This window comes from Anopheles merus, chromosome 2R (assembly GCF_017562075.2).
Source record: "Anopheles merus strain MAF chromosome 2R, AmerM5.1, whole genome shotgun sequence".
NCBI classification, from domain to species: domain Eukaryota; kingdom Metazoa; phylum Arthropoda; class Insecta; order Diptera; family Culicidae; genus Anopheles; species Anopheles merus.
The window spans coordinates 19,572,746-19,588,466 of NC_054082.1; the positions used below are offsets into that span (position 1 = coordinate 19,572,746).

The following is a 15,721-nucleotide window of genomic DNA, read 5'->3' on the forward strand; positions in this document are numbered from 1 at the left end:
AACAAGTATGCAACATATCGCTATTTTTGGAAGTTGAGCTTTTCCTGTTCATCCTGAGTGATCCATTGGGTCATTGGATGAGTATTTTTTAAATGAAAACTGAAAAAACTCTTTGGTATTTATTTGCGTAAAAATATTCCAATAAAGCCAGAAACATTGTGCATTTTTACCAACTTTGCGTTCATCACTGTTTCCCGGAAGTCGTTATTTCCGTTATTGGTGTACTGTATGTGTGTGGTTACTGTTCAGGTCCAGAAAAGAAACAAGAAACCAAAACGATACACATTCATTTCTCCAGCTCTCCCGCTGCCATTGCACGAGCAAAAGCCGCACTGTTTCTGCCTTCATTGCAATTCAAGCAATGATTACAGGTGAAGCGAACCGACCACCATCGCAATACGTCACTGGTATGTGCGCATTGTTCTGCTCGTGTGGGCGATACTGACTTGGTACTTCGTAAAATAAACAAGTCCGGAAAAACCGAAGAAAAAGAACCAAAAAAAAAAAAAACGACGCAAGCTGTAACGGCTTCCCATAACCACAACTCTTACACCGGCCCACCATGACGTACACCTCGCGTAATGGGCGAAAACAATCAAGTGAAAATTTTAAGCCCATTTCTCATACGCATATTACCATTTCGCCCAAAGCCTTTCGAGCGATGGAGTGCTGGAGAACCCAAAACTAAGCAGAAAAAAAGCCAACACGTCTCCGCCACCGCACTTACTTGAGCTGATGCTAGGAGTGGGTGAATCGGGCTCTACCAGCCATTGACGATCATGTCGGTGAACCTGTTTTGCGAAGGAAGCATCGGTTCTGTGCGTGTGTGTGTTTTTTCTTCTTCAATGAAATATGAACTTTTACGAGATTGCCGGACGACTCCTCACACGGCCTACACACAAACACGTGTTGGGGATCGCTTCTCCTGTGTGGTGCTCCTTCTCCTCATAAATGTGCTTTCTAACGGCTTTACATGGAGCGTCCTGATGATAAAATGGCTTCGTAAGGCTTCTCACGCGGACTGTTGCGGAAACGAAAGAGAAAAAGTAAAAAAAAACAACCCTGAAATGGATAGAATTTGAGAGATCCACGTGCGAATTTACCAAATCCCTTTTCCGGGTTGTAGGTAGGATAAGTTTGCCCTGTGTTAGAGAAACCCACCCATGGTTTTGCGTTCTGCAGCACGGCACGGCACTGAAAGTGCTCCGGTGGCCCATTTAGGTTGGTCCCCCGTGTCTGGTCGGATGAAAGACCAGCACCAGCACCGGACGGTTCTTTTATGGTTCTTCAATAGCCAACCTCGGTTTCAATTCACACGACGCTCGCAACGCGGAAAGCCAACTCCGAACGCTTACCATCCGGACGAATTGTTGCTAGGGACTGTACCTTCCAGTGGTGTGTGTGTGCTAGTTACGGACATAATTCAGCCCAAGTGGACTGGCTTTCATCTCGTGATTGTCGAACTCCTCTCCATCCATGCCGGACGGGCTTCACCATGTGCCAGTGCCGGAGCCACGGAAGAAGACGCAAGCCAGCGCAGCTGGTAGCGGTGAGCTTGCGGGAAGACCCCACCGAACAATAAAACATCCCTCAACCAACGGCTTTACTTGCCAGCGTACCGTTATAATAGAAAGAATTTGCAATCTCATATATCGGGTTGCGGGAAAATGCATACGGGCAGTTCCACCGTAGGGGCTTGGAACGCGTTCCGTTGAACCGCGTGAGCGAGTGGACCATAAACTAATGACGCCTCTCGCTGTGTAGTGCGTACAGAAGCGCGTGCGGTGGACGACAGATGAGCTTCCCCAGCCGGAACGGAAGTGGGCACGCGGCTGGTATGCGAAATTTAATATGCAGAAACAGTGCACGCGATAGTGCACGATCGTATAGGGGCTGCTTCTGGCGAAAGTCACGAAGCTGTGGCGCGCCAGCTGGACGTACACAATCGGAGTAATGTATTTTTGCATAAATTTGATTTGTTTTACACTCAGTATTGGTACTGTTTTCCCCGTTACTAAATGAAATCAAATGCGAAGGATCTTTATTTCTTGGCCTCCTATAAACTCTTTTTGAAAACCTACCGTTAGGGATTGCTAATGGTTGCTGGAAATGTTTGCAAACTGCCGAGATGAATTTTCCCCAAAATACGATGGGTTTCAGTGCGCAGCATTGATTCGAAAAAGAATTGTTGACAGCAGTTAAAATTATGTCATTATTTATCAACATATTTTTCAGAACAGGACATATGTTGTACTTAAAGCTGACTGCAAGAGCACCACCACCGACGGCAAGCTGCCTTTGCTAATTATTATTTATTGTAAATATTGCTTTTTTGCGTTGAGCTAAAACAACCATAATCGTATTGTTCCATACCGGGTCTAACAACGTCCTTGAGGTAGTAATGATCCTCTCCACGTGAATGCTGCGTCCGTGTGCTTCCGTGACATTAGCCTGACAATCTTCACCGCACACCACCGGTATGGTGTGTAGTAAACAGTTTAACAGTCGCAAGATGATTCGCCGGAAACGGAAACGTACCGCAGCACATACACGGCATATGGGTGCCATAAAATCAACCAGGTCGTATCCTGCCAACGGTAACGTAAATGGTGTAATGAGTGCCAAAACGAAATTGACGACAAAAATCGTACGTATCGTCACCCGTGCGGCTGTCAAGCAATTGGCGCCGATGGTTTCGTAAGCTCGCGCGGATCTCTACCGGTGTCGGTCGGGAAGATTATTGCACTCGTATTCGTATGCCACACCAGTAAGCCACCAGTAATGATGGTACAGAATCGCACGGTGCGTTGTGTTCATTTTGACCGAGGTGCTAAATAGCAGGCTCGTAAAAGCCTCGACAAGTGCGTTGCCAACGGTCTTTTTGGGCCTGGCGGGGCGAAGGGGGGGATGTCTCCCGGAAGCGGCATCCTCGTACCGCTCGATTGTGTTTTGATTGGCTCAATCTATTGCGGGATATAGGTGGAAAATGAAGCTAAGGATGCTGGGGCAGAAAAAATAATCCAAATAAAATGATGACAATTGTGTGTATGTGTATGTATGTATGTGTGTGAGTGTATGTGAATGTGTGTTGATTTGTTGCCTCTTGGTGTCTCAATTATAGGAGCAAATGGTGTTTTAGGTGTTCCGTTTTCGTCCACCAGGGTTATAAAAAAGAAGATGAGCGAAAACGAATGATAAAACTCATTGTCCTTAACTATTATAGGGATGATTGCAAATGAATGATATTATGGCGTGGTGTGAATCGATATATTGCTCTCGATTGTGGCAAAGGAGCGTATGCTTAGGGGTGTTTTGTGTCCTTTTGCTAGGATAAATGTAAATAAAATGCTGTAAAAATCACATTCTTTAAGCAGCAAACCAAACACATTCAATTGTTAATTGAGATTTATAAAAAAAAGTCACGAAGCTCCATTGAAACAGTTTATTTTAGGTTTTTATCTCACGTTTGTGTCACGTTTGTAAGTGTTAATCTACCAAAAAATGAACATTCAATCGTTCCTAATCTCTGGCTTACGGACAATGCCTTCATGAGGTGTCAGACATTAAGGTTAACATGTTGAGTCAAGCTTAACTAAAACGCAATTTCAAGTGTGACCTCTTAATATAGAGCAAAAGCGTTAGCTAACGTTACAAGCCCGGTTATTTCATACATCAGAGATACTAGCAGAACAATACAACCCGTAATATGTTTGACAGCAACACGTACCCCTTTCATTCAATGGCAATATCGTTTGCACAACCACTGATAACTGCAACTGCGGCAAATGCAAGCAGAAAACTCAAACATACGAATTGAGTAGCGTCGAGGCAACACAACAAAGCCCGGTGAGTGGAGAGCGGTTTGGAAAGGTTTAAGTGTTTTCGTATGTTACTTCAAAGTTTGTGTAGCATAACCCACGATTGTTTTATACTTTATTTTTTAGGGTTTTTTTTTCATTTTAAACCGACCTACACTTACCAGCTTACCGATATCTTCAATGCGCGATGTCTATGTTAATTGTTAAAAATTGGCCCAAAATAGTTGCTTTATCTTCGAAATAATGCAATCGCTGAGCGCAGCGCACATAGCCATATTATACTCGAAATCTGGCGACGGTGATAGACTTGTTAGCAAAATGAATTTCATTTCCGCCATCGCACCGGACGCTTACATACCAATCAGCAACGGCAGGGCGACATTCCGGCCGGAACGGTATCGACTAGGGGACGAAAATTCCTCCCAAAATTGAATGTTGGTCATCGCCGTTTTAAACTCGGTTACGGCCGGCTCAAACATCGGTGATTCGGTGGAATTTAGCTCAAAACATAGCTTCACTGTGGTCGCCCACCGGTTTCGATGTAGAAAGAAGTTCGGGAATGTAGTGCTACGGTTTGCTTTGTTTCGAAGCGCGACAGCTTTTTACGTTCAGCTCTACGGTCCTCGCTGCGGATTGCTTGTATAGGTTAGTTATCCTTCCTTCTGTCTGTCTTTGTATAGACGAAATGTATAAAATTTATTTTAACAGTAGTGACAGTAAAATAAAAACATACTTTACACAGTGTGACTAAGCCTCGTTGTCTATCTAATCTATCTGAAGGCATTGCATGAATCTAAAACCTTGTATAAACTCGACCCAAGGTCAAACTTTCTTGTTCCATCGACTATTTTCCTCCACCAAGGGGTAAAACCTCCACTCAAATCATACATAGCACCCTAAATAGCTGAAATTCCTATGCTTTCAAGGGAAAAAGCCTGAAAGCTGTTCGGTTTTCACACAAAAAAAAAAAATAAAAAAAATACTTGAGCCTTTGTCTTATACGTCGATAAAAGCATATAAGACCGTTTCTTACAATATTGGACTTGCAACAGTTTCGGCTACTCATTGTTTCCTTTACCTTTTTCCCCTTGCTTATCCTTCAGTACGTATTTCCCGTTTTGATCCCCCAAAAACTGAAACAAAGCCCATCAGCGTAGCCTATTCTATTTGGGATACAGATAGCTACAATGTTTCCTGTTCTATCGATCGCTCGAAGAATGTGTATTCCGCAGCCTGTTCGATGCTGCTGGCCGGGTTTTTGTGGATCACCGACGCGGTGCTTGTTGTAGCCTTTTAATTAAATTTTACCAAACTCATCGAAAAACGGCCGGCCTCCCCTGCGACCAATCCGCGCTCTCTCGATAGCCGGCTTTTAGACAAACTTTTGACGCCATAGTTAACGTTGGGCAGGAGCAGCAGCAGCAGCAGCAGCAGCAGTAGCTTTTTAACAATCGCTGGGACGCCGCTGCTTGCTAATCAGGTTGGTTCAGGTATGGAGGAAGAATATGATCTTCGGGGCAGAGTAGCAATATTTACAAAAGATGAATAAAGTCTCCCATCAGACCCGGCCTCCACACGACCGGAGGAGGGGTCCCTGCAAAATACCAGCAAAGATTAAGAAGTTATTTTGAAAACGTTGAGAAAAGTTAGTAGCTTGCCGTTGTTTTTGCTTCCTGCATTTCTCATTATGGTTCATCATTCGACAAGCACCGATGACGATGGTTGAACGCGCAAAAGCACAGTGTATTTCGCGGCAATTTCAAACTAAAGCAAAACTCCCACTGGAAGTCAGCCCGTTATATAGATTCAGAAAAAAATAATTAACACCAGCACAATGGCAACGTGTTCGTTTTACCCCTTTTTTCTGCAGCCTTTCAAAACACATCACATGTAATCCCACGGCAAAGCGAACTTTTTCAATCAACAAGCCACAAATGCAATCATGCCCGTTTAGCCGTGTAAATGCGAGCCCCGGACCAGGTCGCCGCCGCATCATGCCTGGGCTAAATCGCAAAATGATACGACCCCAAAAATCGCCCCGTTATCATCGTGTCGGGGTGCGCCTTACCTTGCCAATGCTCGGTTTGAGCTTAGCGACCGACCTCCTCCGGCACCGGCTTAGTGTGTTAATCCACCTTTAGCAAACCGTTCACGCGTGAATGTGGTCAGGATGATGGTTTCAATGTCACGGGCTCGCATCAAGCACACGACACCGCCAGTGGACTATTTTTGGCACAGCTTACTGCTCCGGCTCAAAGGATTGTGGATTATCACCAGCAAAGTGGAAAAGCTTGACATTTCGTTCATGGCTTTAACCCCTCCTTGATCGTTGGGCACATCTTTCATCGCAAAACGGTCCACCATCAATGGCCGTGGGACCAACAGCATTTTAGAAGACTTACTGGGGCTGTATGTGTGCATAATAATAACGTTTCCAGAGCGCAGAGCAGATACATCGTTTTAACTTGAAGCTGATCCAATGGGTTGGCTGAACGCCATAATGGTCACCATTTTGCACGGGTGCTGCACGGGGTCTGTCGCTCTGGAGAGGCTAACTATATTTTAATTTGCACCTTTGGCCACATTTTGGATAGAAGTGAAATTTCGCTGCCCATAAAACCAGGTTACGTTGTCTGTTTTTCTTTTTTCTTTTTCACTTTTCTCTGTGCAGGGCATTGGGGAAGAAGGTCGTGAACGCTATTTAAAGGTCGACACAGGAGGGGTTTGTCTTTGTCTGGTAATGAAATTATCGTTATCCGTTGGCCCGTGCGGCGCTGGAGTGCAACTAATGGCCAAACCAAGGACGAACATGATAATGACTCACCGGTGTACCCAGGTGGAGACGTCTTCGTGCTGTTGCTTCAGGCACGAGGTTCGCCCGAAAGTCGAGTGGTACAACCGTTTTTCGCCGCATTTTATTAATCATTCTATAATTTGCAGACAGTCTTGTCATTTGAAAATTCCCCCTCTCGTTTGTTTGCACTGTTTGAAGTCAAGCGCAACAAAAGACGCATTCAGTATTTTCATCGAGATTTGATCAATTGTTAATGTGGTGAAAGCAAACCTTCCAGTTGATTGAACTGTTTTTTTTTTATAAATTTAAAATAATACCACACTGCCAAATATTCAACTGTCCCTTTGGAAAAGTTTTCCCAGCGCGCACACACACACACACACACACACACACACACACACACACACACACACACACACACACACACACACACACACACACACACACACACATTTGGCCGCTGGACACGGTTGATAAAGTTAAAAGCGGCAGCTAAAGTTTTCCATCCCATTCGGCCCAGTTTTTACCGCAAGCGCAAATCTTCCTCAAGCACAACTGTGTGTCGATGTGTTTGTCAATGGTGTGTGATGGTGGCCAGCAGGCAAGTTTGTTGGTGTTTCTTCTTCTTCTTTTTCATCCGCTACAGGAACTCGGTAACTTTCCTGTCTTCCAATTTGCTCCATTCAGCAACTGTGCGCTGCGGAAAAAAGTGGGAAATGATCCGTATTTATGCTGGTTGAAACTTGAAACCAGTAGGATTAGTATGAGATACCCCCCAAAAATCTCTCTCTCTCTTTCTCTCTCTCTCTCTCTCTCTCTCTCTCTCTCTTTATCTCTATCTGTGCACGGTTCGTCCTCCCTCTAGGGGCTGTATTAAAAAAAGAATCTTTCTATCCGGGCTGAGGGTCCCGCAGCACTGCATGTGGTACGCAAAAGTTATTCCAATCCCCATCCGGTGTCAACAGTCAACAGTGAAGCCCGAAATTGGGAAAAAAGCAACACAGCACACAATCATCAATGGCCAGCATCAATACAAATTGACAAGGATGTGTAGCGCGAGCGCCCGGTGTTCGAGTTGTCGGAAAGTCTTTAGAAGAAGTACAGAGCCGGGCTTCCACTGACGTTAGCCCACACACACCGATACACAAACAAAGCAGAGAAAAGTAAACTAAAAACTCTAAAAACCGGATGGGAACCGGCGGGCAGAAGGACGGTTGTTTTTCTTCCAGAGTTTCACGTTTTCCTCCCGTGGGCAAGTGGAAATGTGTGAAGGAATGAATAGAAATCCATGCAACGTCCAGCGGAACAGAAGTAGAACAGAAAGTTTACAGCATTTTCTACACTTTTAGATGCATTCCCCTCCCCCCCCCCCTGCTGCTGCTGCTGGTGGTCAAAGTTTTTCAAGGACTCAACCGGTGGGCCGCGCGGGCGTGGGTTGGAGGCGTCCTATTCGTCCCATCGTCGGTAAAAACGGTCGGTCGGAGTTGAGCGGTTGGCGCGGGTCAGTAAATAAAAGTTTGACAAAGTTTTCTGCAACTCTGGAATGCTACGGGTCTAGCGCTGCCATCCCCCTATCGGGGGGCGGACGTAGGAATTGTAGGGACAGGACAAAAACAACCGGTTCTGTCACCCGGGAAGCCAACACGCAGGACAGAGCAGGGCGCCATGGAACGGTTGCGGATAGTGTAATGTTGATTGTTGTTAGTTGTTTCATCCCGTGTACGATTGCGCCCGGTTCGGTGTAATGTGCCGGCGAGTAATGTGGATAAACAAGGCGCCTTTGTAACACATATCGCTTGGACAATGGGTACAAATGCTGAAACTTATACCGCCGCACGCCCACCGTGGAGCGTGAAACTCCGATTGGAAGTTATCACTACCGGTGTGCACTCATAAATAGCGGGAAGCGGGAGATTTGTACTGGGGATTTTCACTTCCACTCCGCCAAGGGAGCGTGTGATAGTAAGTGTTTGCGTTCTTTGGTTGGCAGCAGTGTTTACTTTTCGCTAGTGGCCAGCTAACCTTTGTTGTCATTTCTTAATTGAGATTCGAAACATCTATACTAGAGACTGTTGAAACGGTTTCAACTAAAAACATTTATTTGCTGCTTTTATAAACAGCGATAGCTGTACCATTTCCAACAGCCAATAATAATAATAAAAATTCTTCTCCGAAGAGCTTAGAAACGCCTGTGATATTCAACAAGATTGTTCAGTAATACTAAAACATTGCATACTCTTCAATGTTTTTCCAACTATTACCCTCAAAAATCAGATTTTAATACAACTGTAATCGATACTTGGTCATACTCCCCTAATAGATATTGCTTGTGGGGCATTGATTAGTTTCGCATGAAAATCAAACCACAGTGGCAATCATTTTGCCAACAACGAAATTACATTCCCGTCAACCAGAGCCCATTCAGACGGTGCCTGTGTGTATGTGTCCCGTGACAGACCAAAAAGCAAGTGTAATTCGGCAAGAATGCACCCTTCCTGGAGTGGGCACTCTCTTCTCATGCTGTCTGGAGCATGAAAAGCACTCCGGCTGGAAAAACGATCCCAATTCATGATTGATACACTTGCAAATGAGAAATTCAATTTCAATTTTTCATCACCAAACTACCGATCCCCCATTGCGCCGGGACCACCGGTACCATTGGGCGGTGGTGCACTTCTCCTTCACCGGCGACATCGGCGTACGTGTGGACAAACGAACGACGAGATTTGCAAACGAACGGAATCGGTGATGTCGTCTAGTGTGCTACTGCTGCTGCTGCTGCTGCTGCACGTCAAAGAAATTTGGTCATGCCGGAAAAGTATCATCAATCCGAGCCCCGGCCAGCAGTGCCAATAGAGTGCGAGGGTCATAGCACGTGCATGTGTGCGGTACGATTGTGGCATTACTGCACGTTCCCAGCGCAGTCCGAGCTTTGCCTATGTCGGCAAAAAACGGGCCGCAACCTTGCATCGTGAACCACCGCCATCACGATCACGTTTGCGAACGCTCGCTTTCCATACGCAACGGGCAGCTTTTCTTCGAGTTTTTTGCTTTTCCTCGGGTTGCCAGAGTTCCAAAGGTCCGGGAGTAGGGCCCGGTTCAGGAGATGGCTGTGAGAATGCAAATGTGTGTGTGTGTGTGTGATGTTTGGTCGAATGAAATGAATAAACCTCATTCAGCACATACTCTCTGTGCACTCTGGAGTTGATGCTGCTGGAGTAGTATTGAATCACGATTCGACCATCGTCCCTGGGCAGTCACTGGGACGGTTTTGTACCCCGTCCGTTCTCGGAAGCACTTCAAAGCGGGACAGACCATGAGGCGTTCGATGTACCTATTCGACATCGGCGATTGGCAAGTATCTTCGATTGAGCGTGTGTGGCACTGATGGAAGCCTCCCTTTTCCCAGACAGCAGGCATATGTGTACAAAAGCCAGCACTTTGATAATGTGGAGAGTTGTAACAATGGTTACGATCCAATTGTTGCTTTCACTGGAAGGTGTATTATTGTTCCTCTTTATCGCATTGGTTGGGCATCATTCAATCGTTCAAGCAAGAGCAAGTGATTGGCAGTATGTTTTAACTGTTTTAACTGTTTTTTACACAGTTTATGAGCCTTTTTTGAACTACACTTTATCTGATGAAGAAGAGATATTGTATTAGTATTGTTATATTTTTATTTTACTTTTTATGAAGATTAAAGATTATTTCATTTAAGCATTATGCTCCAACACGCGGGTTTTTTGTATTCTAGTCTTACCCTGTGGCATATTTTAATTTGCGATTGTTTGCTTACGAACAATTTTGTGTTAGTAAGAATTTTGTAAATTTGAATTTTTGCCGGTCTGATGGTACAGTCGTCAACTCGTACGACGTAACAACATGTCCATCATGGGTTCAAGCCGCGAATAGACCGTGCCTCCATACGTAGGACTGACTATTTTGCTATGGGTAATCAATAAGTCACTGAAAGCCAAGCCCTCTTCTCACTAGTGGGTTCAGGCAAGCCTTGACCGGCAGCGGTTGTTGTGCCAAAGAAGAAGAAGACGAATTTTGTAAGAATATCATTTATTGTAATAGATGGATGTGCCATTTTGAGTGCCATTTTTTTAGCAAATTGATAGCAATTTCAACGTCTGTAAGGTCTGCCCATCAAAGCGCTTCATTATTGCTGTGAAAAGGGGCGTTACCTACCCAATGATGGCGCAAATTTATCAATATTTATAATATTTTTAATATGTTTTTTTTTTTTGAATTCTTAATATACATGCCATGAAAGGGACAATTATTAGCTATACAGTAAAACCGTTCCTCCTGAATAAAAATGAGACTATTATATTATAATATGCTGCACAATCACCACGTCCTAATGGTTATGCCATGCTCGCCAGCATTGACAAGCTCTTCCCGACTGTTCAGGGACCCCAGATGCTAACCGTATGTAATTAAAGCTTGATTGAAAAATGTTGTAAAACTGGTTCATCTAAAGTAAAAAATAAAACTAAACCTCTGACACGGACACCAGCCAAGCCAGTCCGTATGAGCGTCAAAGGGACTTTTGCCCTTAATGAAGCCATCATTACTTCCAAACAGGTTGAGCGTTGTTTGCCATTTTTGAACAACTATTTCAAACACTCCCAACCGGGAAAAATGAAATGCTCCATCGCAACACTTGCGCGTTTCGTGATAAATCATCATCACCATCAACCGCCCCGGGAATCGGTCCCGGCAAAGTTAAGCACCGATCATGCATGCCCGCGCTCCCTGGTACCCCTTCCCCGACCACGGCGTTTCGTTTACGGTAGCGATTCAATTTCCCATAAATTTTAATTATCTACAACGTGTTATTAAAATAATCACGCACCGTGCGGGACAGCGTGACACCGAGGTAGCTCTCTCGCACACAGGCTCTCGCCCCGGGTCGAGCAGAGCGAAAGTGGAAGGGATAATGGTATCGTGCCGCGTATAAAATGCGTATTCTGGGTTTTGTTTTTCTTGCCCTCTGTTCGAACGCTGATGGGAAGCGAATGCTTTCATTTGACGTTTTCCACCTGTCGTTTAGCACCTGTTTTACGATGGCGCTCACCTATCACGCTGCAGGTCACCACACACTATCGAACCGGAATGGGGCTGCTTCCTGCTGGTGGGGGTGGGGGGAGGGGGTGATCAATAAACTCGATGGTGGTCGGAACGGTCTGTCACGAACACACCCAAACCATAGAGTGTACGACTTACTTGAAACGGGTGGTGAACGGGTAACGAACGGGAAAGAATCTGCCCGAACAGGAGGATGTAAATGTATTAATTTGGTTTGGTGGTTCGCAGGGATGGACAAGCGGTGCTAGTGTGCCGTTGTGATTGCTTTTGAAAACTCAATTACTCAAACTGAAGCTTTTTTGCATTCATTTTCATTTGCCGTACAGTACTCCCCAAACAGCACCGGCACTCATAAGAGTGGTTCAAATTTGTTGAACAATGTTCGAATGCCAGTCCAGGGACAACCAATATTCACGGTTACACAATTATCCAGCGCAACTTGGCAATAAACTACTCCCATGCATTCTTCCTTCCTGACAGCACACCGAGTCGTTCAGCGTTACTTCAAATTGAGTGCTAATCTAACACAAAACCGAGGTCGCACTTTGACCACCGTTTGCCAGTCCCATTAAACAATCTGCAACTTTCTCACGCTCATCGTTCCGCTCCCCCCAGCACATCGCTGCTGAAGACAATCAGAAAATCTCATTAAGCCACTTCTTTCCAAACGGTAAACCATATTATCGAAACATTACATGGTGATTAAACTTTCCACTCACTGTGCAAGAGCAGCCCCATTTGCGGAGATCGGTGGAGGCGCCGCGGTACTACCAGCCCCACCGCGGCCAACGATATTTCATCATCATCATCATCATCATGCCTTACTGCCCGCCTTGCTGCACCCGTGGTTCGATGTGGTGCGGTGCGGGAAGGGGCTCTTCCCTCGCCAAACACAGTTTGTGTTCCTTCCTTCCCGGTACTGCCGCCCGAAAGCAGCGACGCAGCGAGCCCGCCATTCATCTGCATCGGGGGCCAGCTTGCTCTGCACGACGTTCATTGGGTTTGAGTTTATTCGTTTTTTTTTGTTTTTGGCAGCACGAGAAGGAATTAGCACCGAGGAGAAAAACACACTGTTGGAAAAACGCGAAAAGAAATCGTAAGCGGTAAAATAAACTTTTACCCTACCCGGGAGAACGCCGCCACCATTCGTTCCCGCGAGCGTTGGAATGCTCCGGCGGGAGATACTTCTTCTTCTTCTTCTTCCACTTGCGCTCATGCCCGCGGCCGCGCTCGCCGAACAAATATGGAATGGAGCGTAGCGGTAGTGGGAAAATATCATAAACCCTGGCAAAAATGTCGTATGCAGAGCTCTGTGCTGTGTTCCACTGCTTCCCATTCGGGTAAGAGGAGACCAGCTTTACGGTACACTTGCCTGAGCGCGTTTCCTTCGCCGGCGTTGTTTGAATTGTGATTATGTGCTTTTGGTATCGCGAGCCGCGGGGACCCATTTTTCCTACCATCTTTGGCATCATTACACGTGGGTGGTGTGGTGTGGATGCGTGTAAAGAGTGCACGATTGTGAGCGGGCGAGTCGGCACCGCTTTTCCTCGAACAGCGGCAAGCTTTTTATTAATCCAAAGCAGCATTGCACATTGATATTCCAACTGGAGCCGGCGAAGCATGGCGAAATGATGCTGGGCGAAATGAAGAAATATTTGCCGAATATAAAGTAGCATTACCCCCGACGTATTGTTTGTTGTTTTCTCTTTAAAGCAAAATATTTTACCGTGGCCGCTCGGGAATGGCAGGTTACCCGTTTTTGTGAAGCGAATAAAGCTTGCACATTGCAAATGGCAAAAAAGCTTTATTCAGATGAAAATGGCAAAAAAGGTTTAAAAGAAAAATTACTTATTAGAAAACTTATATTTTATAACTAGTATCTTTTTTGCAATTAAATTAAAAATGATTTTTATGGTAATTTATGTACGGCAAGCAACTTAAACCATTTCAGCAAGTTTTGATTTAATAAAGCTTTGATGATAAGCTTTGTTATATGAAAATTACAATTACGTAGAATATTTTTAAACAAATTTACTTAAAATTACGAAAGTAATTTTATTACTTTATCAACTTCATCCTACAAAAAAAAAAACAGAACTATGTTGGCAAACCTTTTCATTTTCAACGGTTTTTATTAAAATCTCATTCGTTGAATAATGATGGAGACGCATGGTTGCTGTCGAACTTATCGTGTCAATTTTACACCCAAAGCTATTATTTTAATCGTCCCCCATTCAAACTCATGTGATTGAAATATTGATTTGACCCAAGTGAATATTATTATACACGTAAATCGAGTCAATCAGTGCAAACTCACATGAAAAAAGAGTGGAAAAAACTGAAAAAATGGATAAAATTACCTGCACAATTATTTGAGCCATTTTTAATTATTTAAGAATAACAACTAGCATAAGTTTCCCTACAGATCAAGTAAACAGGAGGCTTAGAGAGTGTAGGAGTATAGTAAAATTAATTCCAATCGAAGAAGAAAGCATGTTGCATATCATAAAAACTCGGAGTACAACGTTGTATTTCGGGGAAAAACGGAACATCATTCAAATGCACATTAATTAAATTATGCCATGGAATCGAGCCAGCAGGTTGCACTCATCATGGACACCTCATGTTCGTAGGCGTAAGCATTGCAGCTTGAAACGCTCCTCATGTTATTCTGCCCTCATTTTCCAACGAACTTAAAACCGAGAAGAAACGAAATGAATTAGGGACGCACAAATTTACATTCACAGAGCCCAGTGGCGTCTCCTTCCGCTGGCCCTGTAATAAAAGATGGTCGTACCGTCGTACGATCATCCTATCCGCGGTTCCCTTGTGAACAATTATAGTTTAACCGGTAATGGTGTGAGGAAAAAAATGGGTTGTGAAAAAAGGGAAAAGTGTTTTTTACCCCTCCAACTTGTAACACAGCCTGTCGCCGGCATATTGCCATAGTGGTAGGAAAGACAGAGCCGTCATGCCGATGGGAATAACTTCTAACGGGTAAGGGAGAAATCGGGCGGTTATAGGGATGATGACAAAAAAACTGCAGTATTAATTATAGACATAAAGTACCGAGGCCGGAGCATATTGCGGCGGATGAAAAGTTCCTTGGCTGGTGTACGTACGTACGTGTGTGTATGTGTGTGTGTGTGTGTGTGTCTGTGAGGTTTGTCGTAGAAGCTGGTAAAATCCATAACGCCACGGAATAATTATCATGTTATTCCACCGACCATAACCCACAAATGTGGATGTAGGGCATGGTTTTTCGGATTGTGGAAATAGAAGCCGTTTCTTTCGAAGCTGTTGCGAACGTATTCTTTCAGTGGGGGAGTTGAGTGGGAGGGTTGGGCAACGTCAGTCAGCATGAAATTCCCCAAATCCATAGTAACTGATAAAACTCATCCCACTAATCGTACGCCACCGCAAACGAAGGTAAGTAATTTGTTTGTTATTATGGCACGCAAGGAAAGGATTTCGCAGAAACCAAACAGTTACCCCCCTCAAACGGGAACTACCACTCTTTCTCTCTCTCTCTCTCTCTCTCTCTCTCTCTCTCTCTCTCTCTCTCTCTCTCTTTCTCTCTTTCTACGTTTCGCTTTGTGGTAGTGGAAAAGTTTAAGCCCATCCTCCTTTCATCGAGGGGGTGGTGGGCGATTAAGACACAGCCGCCCGGTCCGAAATCATCGCCTAATCGAAGCAGCAATCCCGTCACCGCCCGAAGCTTACCAGATCGATCGAGCGAAAGCAATCGACAAGCCCCGGCACATTAATGAACGTGTCAAATGTAATAGCGTTGCGGCGCGGGGTCGCACTTGATTGTTCGCAAATTCTGTCTGACAAGTGCGTAATTCGATTAGTGGCGATCGGTTCGCCGTTGGCACCGGTTTTTGGGTTGGTTGTGGCTATTTTTCGCTCACTCTTCCCACCCGTCACCACGAACTTTGGCCATCTTTTTTCTCACCCGTGAACAAGTTTTACCGTCCCGAGGCTTTGCCTGTCGCCGACCTTTTTTGGT

At 44.9% G+C, this 15,721-nt stretch overlaps 1 protein-coding gene across 5 annotated transcripts in view; it reads left to right on the plus strand.

The window, feature by feature from the left end:
• LOC121587648 (limbic system-associated membrane protein) overlaps window positions 1-15,721 on the plus strand; it is a 235,887-nt gene that overhangs the window by 142,303 nt on the left and 77,863 nt on the right. The window lies entirely within an intron of this gene.